Here is a 17,785-nt window from a genome sequence, read left to right on the forward strand (position 1 = left end):
ATTGATCGTCGGTCGAGTCCCGGTGTCCTGTGCCCACTGTAATCGTAACTGACGATGTCGTTAGGTCAACATGTGAACACGTAAGGGTGGTCTGCTGCGCCGCTCCATGTTCAAAAAAATGGTTCAAATGGCTCTGAGCACTATGGGACTCAACTTCTGAGGTCATTAGTCCCCTAGAACTTAGAACTAGTTAAACCTAACTAACCTAAGGACATCACAAACATCCATGCCCGAGGCAGGATTCGAACCTGCGACCGTAGCGGTCTTGCGGTTCCAGACTGCAGCGCCTTTAACCGCACGGACACTTCGGCCGGCGCTCCATGTTCAACAATGTACGATGAACAGTATGCTCCGAAACACTTGTGCGTGCACCAGCATTGTGCTCTTTCGGCGGAGATACCACAGATCACTATCAACCGTATTTTACAGAGCAGACAAGCCTCCGAACCCCACGTTCTGTGAAGAGTCGTGGAAGCATAACCATTTATCGCCTTGTGGAAATTTCACTGCCCTTCCACCTCTTTCCGTAGGTGCTCACAACAGTTCGTGAACGTTCGACCACCTTCGTCGTTTTCAAGATACTCGTTCACAGGCCTTGCGTAATAATAATCTGCTCTTTTTCATAGTCGCTTATCAAAAATGGATTTTCCCATTTGCAAGCCATATGTTCGGTAGGGTGATCGCCGTCCGTGTCTGCTCCGCTTGCATGCTTTTGTTATCGTGCCACGTGCCCGCAAAGCACCAGTCAGCATTCAACATCGCGTTCGGTAGTGGTCATAATGTTTTGGCTTGTCAGTGTTGGTAAACACGTTACTCAGCTGTCGAGAATCTTAAGTTGGCAGAACAGGCTTTGTTATAACCTTTTCATATTTGAAATACCGGTATATGTAGTACAGCACTGTAGTGCTTTTAAACGCTATATTATGTACAGCAAACGAAGTCCTTGATTAAAAACTGCAATATCATTATTTTTATATTATTGTGGTTGAAGGTGGGCGTAATACTACTTAGGCACAAGAGCTCTATAGAGAGTCATGTCCTGACAAGAATCCATCTTCTTCACGGATGTTTTCTCGTCTTATAGTGGCGCTTAAGAAAGTGGGAAGTTTCAATCCAACGCAACGCAGTCGTCGTAGAACTCGCACAAACGAAGGCATCAAAGTTTCTTTTCTCACTTCTGTCGTAAATAATCGGCACATGAGCGCAGGAGAACTTGAACTGGAGATTGTTATTCCTAAAACCAGCGTCTAAGGCGCTGCAGTCATGGACTGTGCGGCTGGTCCCGGCGGAGGTTCGAGTCCCCCCTCGGGCATGGGAGTATGTGTTGGTCCTTAGGATAATTTAACTTAAGTAGTGTGTAAGCTTAGGGACTGATGACCTTAGCAGTTAAGTCCCATAAGATTTCACACACATTTGAACATTTTTTAAAACCAGCGTACATCATTTTCTAACATGTCAACAGTTCAATCTTTACCACGTACACTTGCACCAAGAACTGCATGTGAATGACTTTCAGTGCCGCGTACAGTTATGTCAGTGTATTTTTCTTATCTTTCCATTTTTTTATTGTAAACTGCAGCAAGTGAATGAGTTGCATTACCCGAGATGACTGTACCGGAGACACAGTGTGTGGGTGTATTCCTCAGGTCACTTTACAGTGCGAGCAAGAAACGCTGAAGGCTATAAGCTACAGCAACGATCCTTATTTTCTACAGTTGCTTTTGGACGAACTTGGCTTGCTACTCTTCGAATACATTCCACTGTCAAGTTGTGTCCGCAGTTTACACTTTGGAACTCTCCAGTAGCATCGCTAACTAATTTGTGCCTGGGCAGCTCCTATCGTATGAGTGATTTGTGACTTGCCGTGCCACTGCTTCTGGTATATCGCGTTCCTGAGACTCTTCTGCACCTTTACTCATATCGAGGAGAGTGCTTTCACAGAATACCGACGACCCCCTTTAGCTGCAAACTACTACAATGCCTGTCCTCGCAATCTTTCGCGGCGGCATGACTCGATAAAATCTTCTCAGTTTCCAACCCGCGTCAATTCCAATAAAATTCTCGATCTTTCGATGGCTAGCTCCGCCATAGTCGTCAGGAGTAAACCTACTGGCTGCCGGGACTGTCTTATAAGTGGGAAATAGTGCCATTGGAATTGACGCGTCTTGAAAACCGAGAAGTTTTTATCTAGTATAATGCCTGTATGGCCCACAAGTAGATTTGTAAAATTACCGTAGGCTACCATAGACTATCGCAAGTAAGCGCAGACTACGGTAGTTTTCTTAGTAGCTTTGGTCATTTAAGATCATAACCGCATTACCTGTATATTAGGTGTCTTGAATACCTATAAGGTGTTACCACATTTCGATCGCTTTGTTTGCATATACGATCAGTGTCTTACTAGATTTCCCTAGAAACCGGGAGAGGTGAATCTTCTATAAACTGAGTGTGGATATATAAAGGGCAGCATAACCTAGGAAAACTTTCGTTCTGTGTAGTTATGCTCCTGTCTGTTACATAAAAAACAGTATTTATAGCAAAACTGAAACTGTAATTGTTTAATTCAGGTGTTTATACGAAAATTGTTGATTCGTAACGTGTAAACGAGGGATCTTGTAGTAACAATAAGAAAAACAACACAGATTTATCGTATAGCGCCAGAAAACGCAGTTCCATTTAAAAAAAGTAAAATTTAAAAAACTCCATTTAAAAATATATGAAACAACAATTGAATACTTCGTGCAGATTATATAAAACATGTTTCTGTTGTTGCTAAACAACTCTGGCACTTATCAATTTATAACAGGAAGTCTTGCCTTTGAACATGATTAAGAACTTTCTACTGAGCACAAAAAACAACAATTATATAGATTTTTGCCTTTTTTTCGTGTAAACTATATTTGCGTCAAAAGTAATTGTTTTAGTCACATAAAAGTTACGCGAGCAGCAATTTTTTTACTTATAAAATGCAATTTATATTTTGGAACGATGTAAAATAGACGATGGACTAACACTGAATGTTGTGCGCTTCTAATTATGCACAAAACAAAAAGAAAAAAAAAAAGAAAAAAAAAAAACAAGAAGCCGTCAGCTTCCAGTTTCTCTCTTACACATTTATCTATGTTTCTTTCCTTATCTATGCTACCAATATTACCAGGAATCCTATTAATAACTACGTCATTTATGTACTATAGCCAGCTGCGGTGGTCTCGTGGTTCTAGGCGCTCAGTCCGGAACCGCGCGACTGCTACGGTCGCAGGTTCGAATCCTGCCTCGGGCATGGATGTGTGTGATGTCCTTAGGTTAGTTAGGTTTAAGTCCCATAGTGCTCAGAGCCATTTGAACAATTTTTTGAACCATTTATGTACTATAACAAAACAACAGAACCGTAGTTTTAGCAGAGTGTAACTCTCCCTAAAACTTAAATGCTAAATATTCGTAAAATGAAACTACATGAGTAATGCTATACTTAAGAGCCAAGTACCCAGCTGACACGCCGTAATACTGAGCGTTTGTTCCCCTAACTTTGAGTCTCAGCATGTCCTCTTAGGATATATCAGGATATACAACAACATAAAGTAAATAATATTAAGAAATAAGAGTTTTGATTTATTATTATTATTGACTCGTTTGATCTGTACTGTTCTTTCAACAAACTAAACATGTCCAGAGATGACCTAACAGAACGACTCCCGGTAATGCGTAATGAAGAGTGGCGATTTGGACTATTTTTGTATACATATGGTATTGAATACAATCACTTTGTTTCAATATATGTTACTATTAAGTAAACCATCTTGAGTCTGAATACTGTACAAGTTGCTGTAAGATCCCAGTCCTTGATTCCTAGAGTTTAAGTAAAACTGATGTCGATTTTAAGCTTTTTTCTCTATGGAATTTCGACACACTCGTGAGAAAAACAGTTGACGGCTCCCAAAGCCACAAATCTCTCACAGCTGTCTAATTTTTCCAGCTGTCACTGTTGTCGCCGTACCATTTCTAAGCGGTGTGGTCAGTTATTCAAATTTTCCTCTTAAAGAATGACTGTTGCCTATAGAAATATAGAGATACGAAGCGTAGGAGAAAAAAATAGACGTCAGCATAAATGCCTGTGTCTCAAATTGTAGGTTTAACTAAGCAAAGCTACGAAGTGCCTTATCTACAAAAATGAAATGCCTCATTGGACTGACCGATGACCTCGCTGTCTGGTCTCCTTCCTCAAACAACCAACCAACCAACCTCATTGGACTGTTATAATACGAAAACTGTACAAAAAATGTACAACAAACGGTTGGGTCCAATGCGCGCTCTGCTCTACTTCCAAAGAATCGCCAAAATATAGAGGCAGCGCTGCACGTGTGCCAATTTATTGCATGCTCCCTTCATCATGTTTCAATTTCAGTGCCCAGAAGTGTATTTGGCTGTCAAACTGTACAACTATTTTAATTGTATTATCAAACTGTCAACACTGAGTCTTCAGGAAGCTGTTAATTGATCTGCTACTTATTTTTTAGATTAAATTACGAAAACCCTTAAGTATTTATCACACCTTCACAACAACTTGTTTCAGTAAATTTGGATCTTCGCACGTTTATACTATTAATTATCCAGCAGCTGTTTAACAGCGCACTTTCAGAGGTTTTACGCACGGAATTCGTCAAATAAGCGAATAAATAACTGAAGAACAAACGATATATTAAGCAACTGAAAGTTCTGACAGTAAAAAATATAGGGTATTTTTTATATAATACTTATATGCTGAAATGCACTGAGAATCTCAGCATAAACGTTTCGGAAGACAAGAGATGTCGAACTAGAGATCTGATTCAGGGATGATGTTAATTTCAATGTGTGTTTTCACTCATTCTCTATAACAAAATCTCGATGTCCACTGAACTATGGCTTCCTGGAGCCGATTAAAAACTTGCGTCTCACAGGTACTGCCGGCCGAGATGGAGAACGGCTCACTCTTACGAACCCTCCCGCTCCCCAGACCTCCTCGAAAGGGTCCGCACGCACATACGACGCAAGGACTAGCATTCATGACAGGAAATAATTAGAGGAAAGTGGCTTCCAAACAGTCTAGAGGTTGTCAAGTTACCTTCTGTTAGGAATGTGGAATGCACTCAACGACTCTGATATGACTTCCAAAATGATGGAGCACAGTAATCAGTCGTCCTTCCCTTTCAGTCTTTATTAAAGCAAATCTAGATTTCGGCTAGTGCCTAACCATTATCAATGCACTATTTCATAGTTTCAATACATGTCGTAGTACGCCAGTCCCCTATCGTTCGGACTTCTGTCACAGTTCATTCAAGACTTCTAAACTATGTATTAAAACTATGAAACAGTACACTCAAAAAGGCTAGACACTAGCCGAAATATAAATTTGCTTTAATAAAGCCTGACAGGAAAAGAAGACTGATTGCTGTGCTCCATCATTTTGAAAGCCTAGAGGTTGATTACAGTATGAGAAATGCAGGAGATAAACAGTAACAGATTTATAATTAAGAAGCTGCTTTAAACATGCATAACATTTTTATTTTGATTGAAACTTGTTCAGCATGTTTTGTCTAAAACCTAGCCAAGGGAAAATATGTTATTTAAAAAAATTGTTGTTCTCTCTCAGGTTTTCTCGGCTCGATTGGTTAATGACGTGTTCTGGGTTTCTGTTTCATTTTGTGTATGATTTTTCGAAGACCGACCCAGCCGTCTTCTTCTTCGCAGCATCCGAAGAGAACAGCTGTATCGGTCTTCGAAATATTAATCATAAAACAGAAATAACAACTCGGCAGAGCAGCTGAGAGCACAACAGTAAAATTTGATCATAGTTGATACATTTTACATGCACAACATAACGTAAATCTAATGCAGTTTGACTTCGCACAGTTTACGGATTTGGAATGGCAGAAAAGTAGACCTATTATTAAATTCTCATTCTCCATAAAAATATATATATTAATTAAGACTAATTGTTCGGAGACCATTTAGGTACATTTACTAACAATGTTCTTTATGCATCTTATTTACACAAAAATCCAGTATCTGGATCAAAGTTACAAACAGGTTAACAACAATGACTTCAAAAGAGGGTATTAGTACTGTCACTCTTGTTAAATACAATCAATGTATCGCATATCTTCTCTGGCTGGTCGTTAAAACTTAACATCCTTTTCTTTCAAAACCTAACAATTCTTAGTCGGCTGTGCGAAGCTGCCTAAACGGCCTGCCACTATCGAGGCCTTGTAATGTTTCCACTGCTGCCAAGCTTCTCAGTATCACATGACTCAGGTCTGGGATCTGATTTAGCAGTTGTTCGCAATACGAAGAAGTCAGAATTTTCAACTTACTGAGATGCGAAGCACAGCAGGCTTAACGCAACTTGAAGCTTGTTGCGCTTTCAGTCTTGCATCTTCACAGTTTTAGGTGAGTAAATCAGTGTTTTAAGTACAAAGGACTGGTTTGTTGGGTAATGTCCTCCTTGTAAAGTTTAGGAAGACTGCCACATGTTTATTCATCTCTGAAACATTTGCTTCGTTAAAGCTACACAGAAGTCCGCGCCAATATAAGAAGGCTAGTGTTCAGTCCCATTACGTTTCCCCTCGATCAATGCTTCAGAAAACTTTTTGAGACCATTACCCCTGAGTGTAGTCAGACATTAGCTAACACTTCCCCCTTTCCCTCCACTAAAATGAATATTAGTGCCTGTATAAGCTTTAGATTGAAAAAGAATTCCCTTTGACTATTATTATTTTTAAAATGACGAAAGATAAATGCTATTTATTTTTTTAGGTGTTTTACTAAACCCCGAAAAAATTTGTCAGTGAGACGTTTGGTAGTACTCTTTCCTAACAACCTTTTCTTATAGAATGATCGCAAGTACTACCTCAATCCCTTCTCAGAAAAGAAAGCGAAGTGTCCGCACTGAGGATAGACACTTCTTACGAAACATGCTTCCTCTGCGACACTTCTCTCCTTAGCGACACTTACTTCACTCGTACCCTGCACCCGAATTTAAAATCAACTGAGTTGAAATATGTGGACTACACTTGTTTGTAAATCACCTCTTAAATGATACAAATCCGATGAGTTCACGCTGCCAATGTTTTGTCTCTGGCCTCAGCCACTAATAATAATAATAATAATAATAAATAATGTGAATTTCTGGCACATTAATAGACGGTGTCAGTTTGTGGAATGGAGTTCCATGCCTGTAGCACTTGGTCGGTCAATAGAGGGACGGATCATGCTGGTCGTGAATAATGCTGGATCTGTCGTCCGATGATGTTCCATATATGCTCGATTAGAGACAGAGCTGGTGTTGGAGCAGGCCAAGGCAATATATGGACACACTGTAGAGCGTGTTGGGCTACAACAGTGGTATGCGGGCGAGCGTTATCCTGTTGGAAAACCGCCCCTGGAATGCTGTTCGTGAATGGCAGCACATCACGTCGAATCACTGTACTGACGTAGAGATTTGCAGTCAAGATGCGTGGGATAACCACAAGAGTTCTCCCGCAGTCCTAGGAAATCGCAGTCCAGATCATAACTTCAGGTTTAAGTCCACTATGTCTAGCACGCAGACAGGTCTCCTTCTAACCAACACACGCCCATCACTGGCCCCAGTGCAGAACCAGCTTTCACCAGAAAACAAAACAGACCTCCACCTTGTCTTCCAATGAGCTTGACACCATGGCGGTGGTTTGGGATCAGTGGAATGCACGCTACAGGGAATCTGGCTCGGAGCTACCCTTGAAGTAACCGATTTCCAACCGTTACTATGGGTGCAAACTGATGCTCATATTGGTCCTGCGGATGCTTTACGATGCACCAGAGCCCCATGCCGAACACCATGGTCATCCCTCTCGGTAGTGCCACGTAGCCGCCCGTAGTCCGGTCTTCTTGCGATCGTACATTCTCGTAACCACCGCTGCCAGTAATCATGTACAGTGGCTAAATTTCTACCAAGTCTTCCTGCAATATCACAGAAGGAAAATCCAGCTTCTCGAAGCCCTATTACACGACCTTGTTCAAACGCAGTGAGGTGACTAACGTCAACTTATCACGTCAAAGCTCAAAGGAAACTAACGTTCACGACCGTTACAACGTGTATTTAAAGCAAACCTGATTTTCATCCTCACAGTGTCACTACTAGCGCCACTCTTAAGCAACTGGTGCTAAATTTCAACAGACATCAACATTCAGATGCAGAAAAACATTTAACTATTGCGAAGTGAGTAATTAAGTAATTCCTGATCTGTTACAGGAAGCACCTACAGCTCAGAAAGCATTTTCCATGAGGAATTTAAGCATATGTGACGTTTATTGCACTGTTTTCTGTGTCGCACCTGGGAGTTATAACAATTTTTGGGGATTTTAATTGTCGTGATGTAAGGTAAATGATAAGTTTCTGTATTAATTGTGGAGAGGGACTGTAACTTACGTCCTTTTTAACGAAATTGTGTTGAAAGTGTTATACCTTGACTCCATAATCCTACTTTAGTTATTGGAGTTTCGATCAAACTAATAGAAGGTATAAACTGTTGTGTAACGCCGTCAATGCAGGGAAAGTGTCAGTCTCGTCAGTGGCTTCTGGCTACTTTCCCGCCAGGCACCGATTATGTTGGCGGGATATGGAAAAACAGCGTCGGAAAGGAGGACTCCAAGGGCGATACACATGGTAAGTCCTCATAAGGGTGATCCAAAAGCAGCAAATAGAGGAGGAGAAGGAAACGAAAATAAAAAAGAAGGAAAAACAGAATGTAGCCGAAGAGAGGAAAGGTAATAAAAGGAAGAGTGCAATAAGATTAGAAAAAGTCTTTTCGACGACAATGATGAAGACAGAGTGCATGTACTGCGAAGAAAAATTTCCCAATCCAAGACAAGAAGAGCAGCCGATTTAGTGCCTCTTGTGCTCCCTCTTTTTTTCGTTGTGTTTAGTCGTCGCGGACGTCACATGACGTCCGGTAAAGTTCGTTTGTTGATCCTTCCACTCAGTTTTTTATTACAGAGGCCAACCAGCTCTCTGACCGAACACGCTGAGCTACCATGCCGGCAAGCCCACGAATTCTATGCACGAGTTGAGGATCACAGTTCGACTTTTATTTGTATAAAGTTTAATAATTTAATTCGAATCATATTTTAAATGAAATATATTTCTTTGCCAAAACAGTTGCTATCCCTTATTTTTTAGTTTAAAGCAAGGAACCCGTTGAGGCCGGGGTCACAAAAGGCCAGTGAGGTTTACGGCATTCGACGCCCCATGTATTGTCTACCACGCAACCACAATATTGGCTTCTAACGGCAACAGGGGGAGGGACTGCAGGTATCCAATGGCGAGCACAGCATGAGGCTATGGAGCGTTGCTCACCTGCTTAGTCGACGAGTAACTCACAACAGTGCTAACGGAGCCGACACAAAGCAGAGCAATGGCAACGATAAACAAAGCAAACGTTGCCTTATATCTACAACAGTTGATATTTAGCCAGAAAGGAACCAAATGGTTTTCGCAGAGTGAGCAAGAAGTGGCAGATGAAATATTAGCGTTTCTGCAAGATTAGTCAGTGGAATGTATGGCGTTCTATACGCTCGACTGTGCGGACAATGTAAATGAGGAGTACAATGATGATGATACATGCTTAACAAGTGACTGTGATGTACAAATAGGTATAACAGGTGTCGAGCTATGTAGTTCGTCATCCTTTCGGAGAGGGAGCTACGAACCCCGTTACGAGTGAAACGTAGTAAAGGGCAATCGTTGTCCAAGGAGCAGGTGCTAAACATGATTACGTAGATGGAAGATTGTCCGCAGTATAGTAAAACAGTAATTATGAACAGACTTCGAATAAGTCCGTAGCAATATGACCGTGTAGTGCGTAAGAAAAACTACGGATATTCAAGAGAGGACATGGCGCATTGTTAGAAACAATTCGTGTCTGCGCTTTTCAAGGATGCTCGATACTATTTACAGGACGCGTATGATAGTGACCTACCATGTTATGCACGTCAAATTGTGCGCGACATAGATTACAGTAATTTCAAGGGAAGCGGTGGATGGTTGCATAACTTCAAAAAATGCTACAGAATTCAAAGAAGTAAGATAACGAAATTTCAAACAAAGCGTCAACTTGACGATGCACAGCAAACTGCTGAATCGCCTCAAAAATTTGTAGATGAAGTAAACAACCATTATCATCGTTCACTAAGGAATATGTTTTCAACTCCGACCAATCGAGATTTGAAGAGGAAATGCATATGAAAGGAACGCTGGTAATTAGAAGTACCAAGAGAGTTGTATCAAGATGAACTAACATCATCATCATCATCATCATTTAAGACTGATTATGCCTTTCAGCGTTCAGTCTGGAGCATAGTCCCCCTTATAAAATTCCTCCATGATCCCCTATTCAGTGCTAACATTGGTGCCTCTTCTGATGTTAAGCCTATTACTTCAAAATCGTTCTTAACCGAATCCAGGTACCTTCTCCTTGGTCTACCCCGACTCCTCCTACCCTCTACTGCTGAACCCATGAGTCTCTTGGGTAACCTTGCTTCTCCCATGCGTGTAACATGACCCCACCATCTAAGCCTGTTCGGCCTGACTGCTACATCTATAGAGTTCATTCCCAGTTTTTCTTTGATTTCCTCATTGTGCACACCCTCCTGCCATTGTTCCCATCTACTAGTACCTGCAATCATCCTAGCTACTTTCATATCCGTAACCTCAACCTTATTGATAAGGTAACCTGAATCCACCCAACTTTCGCTCCCATACAACAAAGTTGGTCGAAAGATAGAACGGTGTACAGATAACTTAGTCTTGGTACTGACTTCCTTCTTGCAGAAGAGAGTAGATCGTAGCTGAGCACTCACTGCATTAGCTTTGCTACACCTCGCTTCCAGTTCTTTCACTATGTTGCCATCCTGTGAGAATATGCATCCTAAGTACTTGAAACCGTCCACCTGTTCTAACTTTGTTCCTCCTATTTGGCACTCAATCCATTTATATATCTTTCTCACTGACATTACTTTTGTTTTGGAGATGCTAATCTTCATACCATAGTCCTTACATTTCTGATCTAGCTCTGAAATATTACTTTGTAACCTTTCAGTAGAATCTGCCATCACAACTAAGTCATCCGCATATGTGAGACTGCTTATTTTGTGTTCACCTATCTTAATCTCACCCAGCCAGTCTATTGTTTTCAACATATGATCCATAAATAATATGAACAACATGGAGACAGGTTGCAGCCTTGTCTTACCCCTGAAACTACTCTGAACCATGAACTCAATTTACCGTCAACTCTAACTGCTGTCTGACTATCTATGTAAAGACCTTTAATTGCTTGCAAAAGTTTGCCTCCTATTCCATAATCACGTAGAACAGAAAATAACTTCCTCCTAGGAACCCGGTCATATGCCTTTTCTTGATCTATAAAACATAGATACAATTCCCTGTTCCACTCGTAACACTTCTCCATTATTTGCCGTAAGCTAAAGATCTGGTCCTGACAACCTCTAAGAGGCCTAAACCCACACTGATTTTCATCCAATTTGTCCTCAACTAGTACTCGCACTTTCCTTTCAACAATGCCTGAGAAGATTTTACCCACAACGCTGATCAAAGCGATACCTCTGTAGTTGTTACAATCTTTTCTGTTTCCATGTTTAAAGATTGGTGTGATTACTGCTTTCGTCCAGTCTGATGGAACCTATCCCGACTCCCAGGCCATTTCAATTATCCTGTGTAGCCATTTAAGACCTGACATTCCACTATATTTGATGAGTTCCGACTTAATTTCATCCACCCCAGCCGCTTTATTGCACTGCAATCTATTGACCATTTTCTCCACTTCCTCAAATGTGATACTATTTCCATCATCATTCCTGTCCCATTGTACATCGAAATCTGAAACATTACTGATCGTATTTTCGCCTACATTGAGCAACTCTTCAAAATATTCCCTCCATCTGCCCAAAGCATCAATAGGATTCACCAGCAGTTTTCCTGGCCTGTCCAAAATACTTGTCATTTCCTTCTTACCTCCCTTTCGAAGACTGCTAATTACACTCCAGAATGGTTTTCCAGCAGCTTGACCCAAGGTCTCCAATCTGTTTCCAAAGTCTTCCCAAGATTTCTTCTTGGATGCTGTAATTATCTGTGTGGCTTTGTTTCTTTCTTCAACACAACTTTCTCTGTCTACCTGAGTTCTAGTATGTAGCCATTTTTGATATGCCTTCTTTTTCCTTTTACAGGCTGCCTTGACTGTGTCATTCCACCAAGCTGTTTGCTTCATCCTACCTTTACACACTACTGTTCCAAGACATTCTTTGGCCACTTCTAGTACTGTGTCCCTGTACCTTATCCATTCCTTTTCCAGTGACTGCAATTGACTACATTCAACTAACTGGTACCTTTCTGAGATCACTGTTATGTACTTGTGTCTGATTTCCTTATCCTGAAGTTTCTCCACTCTTATCCTCCTACACATGGACCTGGCCTCCTGCACTTTCGGCCTCACAATACCAATTTCACTGCCGATTAAATAGTGATCAGTGTCATCAAAGAATCCCCTGAATACACGTGTGTCCCTCACAGCCTTCCTGAATTCCTGATCTGTTATTATATAGTCAATGATACACTCCTGGAAATGGAAAAAAGAACACATTGACACCGGTGTGTCAGACCCACCATACTTGCTCCGGACACAGCGAGAGGGCTGTACAAGCAATGATCACACGCACGGCACAGCGGACACACCAGGAACCGCAGTGTTGGTCGTCGAATGGCGCTAGCTGCGCAGCATTTCTGCACCGCCGCCGTCAGTGTCAGCCAGTTTGCCGTGGCATACGGAGCTCCATCGCAGTCTTTAACACTGGTAGCATGCCACGACAGCGTGGACGTGAACCGTATGTGCAGTTGACGGACTTTGAGCGAGGGCGTATAGTGGGCATGCGGGAGGCCGGGTGGACGTACCGCCGAATTGCTCAACACGTGGGGCGTGAGGTCTCCACAGTACATCGATGTTGTCGCCAGTGGTCGGCGGAAGGTGCACGTGCCCGTCGACTTGGGACCGGACCGCAGCGACGCACGGATGCACGCCAAGACCGTAGGATCCTACGCAGTGCCGTAGGGGACCGCACCGCCACTTCCCAGCAAATTAGGGACACTGTTGCTCCTGGGGTATCGGCGAGGACCATTCGCAACCGTCTCCATGAAGCTGGGCTACAGTCCCGCACACCGTTAGGCCGTCTTCCGCTCACGCCCCAACATCGTGCAGCCCGCCTCCAGTGGTGTCGCGACGGGCGTGAATGGAGGGACGAATGGAGACGTGTCGTCTTCAGCGATGAGAGTCGCTTCTGCCTTGGTGCCAATGATGGTCGTATGCGTGTTTGGCGCCGTGCAGGTGAGCGCCACAATCAGGACTGCATACGACCGAGGCACACAGGGCCAACACCCGGCATCATGGTGTGGGGAGCGATCTCCTACACTGGCCGTACACCACTGGTGATCGTCGAGGGGACACTGAATAGTGCACGGTACATCCAAACCGTCATCGAACCCATCGTTCTACCATTCCTAGACCGGCAAGGGAACTTGCTGTTCCAACAGGACAATGCACGTCCGCATGTATCCCGTGCCACCCAACGTGCTCTAGAAGGTGTAAGTCAACTACCCTGGCCAGCAAGATCTCCGGATCTGTCCCCCATTGAGCATGTTTGGGACTGGATGAAGCGTCGTCTCACGCGGTCTGCACGTCCAGCACGAACGTTGGTCCAACTGAGGCGCCAGGTGGAAATGGCATGGCAAGCCGTTCCACAGGACTACATCCAGCATCTCTACGATCGTCTCCATGGGAGAATAGCAGCCTGCATTGCTGCGAAAGGTGGATATACACTGTACTAGTGCCGACATTGTGCATGCTCTGTTGCCTGTGTCTATGTGCCTGTGGATCTGTCAGTGTGATCATGTGATGTATCTGACCCCAGGAATGTGTCAATAAAGTTTCCCCTTCCTGGGACAATGAATTCACGGTGTTCTTATTTCAATTTCCAGGAGTGTATATCTAATTCCCTGCCTTCCCAAGTATACCGGTGAATGTTCTTATGTTTAAAAAAGGAGTTTGTGATTACTAAGCCCATACTGGCACAGAAATCCAAGAGCTGTTTACCGTTCCTGTTGGCCTCCATATCCTCTCCAAATTTACCCATAACCTTTTCATACCCTTCTGTTCGATTTCCAATCCTGGCATTAAAATCACCCATGAGCAGAACACTGTCCTTGTCCTTTACTCTAGCAACTACATCACTGAGTGCGTCATAAAAACTATCCATCTTATCTTGATCTGTCCCTTCACAATGCGAATATACTGACACAATCCTAATTTTCTTGCTAGACACTGTCAAATCTATCCACATCAGTCGTTCGTTTACATACCTTATTGCAACTACACTGGGTTCCATTTCTTTCCTGATGAAAAGCCCTACACCCCATTGTGCTATTCCTGCTTTGACTCCTGACAGGTAGACCTTGTATTCTCCCACTTTCTCTTCTTTCTCACCCCTTACCCGAATGTCACTAACAGCTAAAACATCCAACCCCATCTTACTTGCAGCCTCTGCTAGCTCTACCTTCTTCCCAGAGTAGCCCCCATTGATATTAATAGCTCCCCATCTCGTTACCATTCGTTTGCCGAGTCGTATCTTAGGAGTCCCTGGTTTGTCAATTAGAGGTGGGACTCCGTCACCTCCAAAGGTCCGAGGCATTTTGCTCTGATTGTTGCCAGCATCATATTTATAGTACCAGGGAAGCAGGTTGCTAGCCTTACTTGCCCCGGGTCCCATTGAGTTTTACCCCTAACGGTTGAGGGACTAACCGGTGGATTTGGTAGTCTTTGCCGTATGAGCACAAAGGTGACCACGACTCAGAATATGTCCGAGATGCCCAGCCTTATTCCAAAGAAACTGGTATCCCGACTGTCAGGACCACTTACTTGGCCACTCATACGTTGCCCGTGGTTCATGAACTAGGACATGATACCAGGAACCCACACCATGAACTAACAGCAATGCCTTAACGCATTCCTATACAATTATGTTCACTACTAATCTGCACGGTGAATTGACTGGAAACTTATATATTGCGGGAAGTTGGAGGTGTTCTGTCCCCTACGATTCTTTCTCGCGTGTGTGATCTTGCTACGCCTTAAAGGATGGGCAGTTTCATGATAGCTCCACGACAGACTGTTTCGCACTCGGTTGCATGCCATCACATTCCATCGGTTCTCATCATTTCGTTACACCAATATGATTCTGTATGCTTTCTTTCACAGTGAATACCTAGCTGAACGTGAGGCACGGTTTGTTAACTCCCAAGGAGTTCGTCTTCGACCTCGATGGTGCGAATCTTTGTGATCACTACGGTGCGCCATTTATCATTCGGTGTTCATGGTGCAAGTCAATGGTTTGTTTTGAACATTTCTTGAAGGTCGACGATGTCCATTTTTTGAAAAAAAATGGTTCAAATGACTCTGAGCACTATGGGACTTAACTTCTGAGGTCATCAGTCCCCTAGAACTTAGAACTACTTAAACCTAACTAACCGAAGGACATCACACACATCCATGCCCGAGGCAGGATTCAAACCTGCGACAGTAGCGGTCGCGCGGTTCCAGACTGTAGCGCCTAGAACCGCTCGGCCACTCCGGCCGGCCCATTTTTTGAAGTGTAATACATACGTCCCATAGGAGGTTGATCTCTGCACCTCCTGGACACTGATTTTCTGTCGCGCTACTGATGCACATGGTGAGTCATTAGCAACTAATATTTTACCTGTCATAGCTGTTAACACAACGCTCTTAAATGAGCCTTACTAAAGATTGAACTTGCGACCTCGTACTTAAGGGGTTCCTTGTAAGAGGCCATTTTGCCCTCTCATGTCGGGCGAAGTGTCCATTTAACCACTTTGCGAAAATCGGACTGTTGAAAGTACTCAGTTTGATCATGAAGTCATTAAAGCACTTGTAACGTACTTCAGTAGTTGCGGATTATAATCACTTATTTCTTAGCATTTCCGTCTATTGCTACTCAGCTTAAAAATAGGAATAACTCTAGCCTGGACACTTTGCCCATCTCTCCCCTACGAACTGTAAAAAGTGCAAAGCACGGGGTGGGAAAAATGAAACTGGTCCGGAAAATACTCTAGCCTGGACACTTTGCCCATCTCTCCCCTACGAACTGTAAAAAGTGCAAAGCACGGGGTGGGAAAAATGAAACTGGTCCGGAAAATACTTGACACGCCTTCAGAAAGGTATACAAGTTACATCCACGTGTGCATGATGTCAGCTGGGTTACCGGGCTTAAGGTGCATGAAATGCACATTTTCCGGTCCAGTTTTATTTGCCGACGCGGGTGTAGCGTTTGGACTATGAGAGGAAGAAGTTGTTCATGCATTCGCTTATTAAGCTGTAACCTCCGCCAGAATGTGTAACGCTTTGATGCCAGTATTTGGGGGAAAATATAATCATCGGAAACTTACGTAATCAACGTCACAGTCTTATGAAATACACTACTGGCCATTAAAATTGCTACACCATGAAGATGACGTGCTACAGACGTGAAAATTAACCAACAGGAAGAAGATGCTGTGATATGCAAATGATTAGCTTTTCAGAGCATTCACACAAGGTTGGCGCCGGTGGTGATACCTACAACGCGCTGACATGAGGAAAGTTTCCAACTGATTTCTCATACACAAACAGCAGTTGACCGGTGTTGCGTGGTGAAACGTTGTTGTGATGCCTCGTGTAAGGAGGAGAAATGCGTACCATCACGTTTCCAATTTTGATAAAGGTCGGATTGTAGCCTATCGCGATTGCGGTTTATCGTATCGCGACATTGCTGCTCGCGTTGGTCGAGATCCAATGACTGTTAGGTTCAGGAGGGGAATACGGAACGCCGTGCTGGATCCCAACGGCCTCGCATCACTAGCAGTCGAGATGACAGACATCTTATCCGCATGGCTGTAACAGATCGTGCAGCCGCGCCTCGATCCCTGAGTCAACAGATGGTGACGTTTGCAAGGCAACAACCATCTGGACGAACAGTTCGAAGACGTTTGCTCGCATTGACGGCACTTTGAACAGTGGACGTTACATTTCAGATGTGTTACGACCCATGGCTCTGCCCTTCATTCGATCCCTGCGAAACCCTACATTTCAGCAGGATAATGCACGACCGCATATTGCAGGTCCTGTACGGGCCATTCTGGATACCGAAAAGGTTCGACTGCTGCCCTGGCCAGCGCATTCTCCAGATCTCTCACCGATTGAAAACGTCTGGTCAATGGTAGCAGAGCAACTGGCTCGTCACAATACGCTAGTCACTACTCTTGATGAACAGTGTGTATCGTGTTGAAGCTGCATGGGCAGCTGTACCTGTAAACGCCATCCAAGCCTTTGACTCAATGCCCAGGCGTATCAAGGCCGTTATTACGGCCAGAGGTGGTTGTTCTGGGTACTGATTTCTCAGGATGTATGCACCCAAATTACGTGAAAATGTAATCACATGTCAGTTCTAGTATAATATATTTGTCCAATGAATACCCGTTTATCATCAGCATTTCTTCATGGTGTAGCAATTTTAATGGCCATTATTGTAGTAGTAATGACGATGATCTTTTAAAAATAATTTTGTTTTGTGACTGAAACGCAATATAGCACTCTTCTTTTAACCTCTCAGAAAATTTTATTTTACCCCTCAGCGGGTAATTACCCTCAGGTTG

Source organism: Schistocerca piceifrons, chromosome X, assembly GCF_021461385.2.
Source record: "Schistocerca piceifrons isolate TAMUIC-IGC-003096 chromosome X, iqSchPice1.1, whole genome shotgun sequence".
NCBI classification, from domain to species: Eukaryota; Metazoa; Arthropoda; class Insecta; order Orthoptera; family Acrididae; genus Schistocerca; species Schistocerca piceifrons.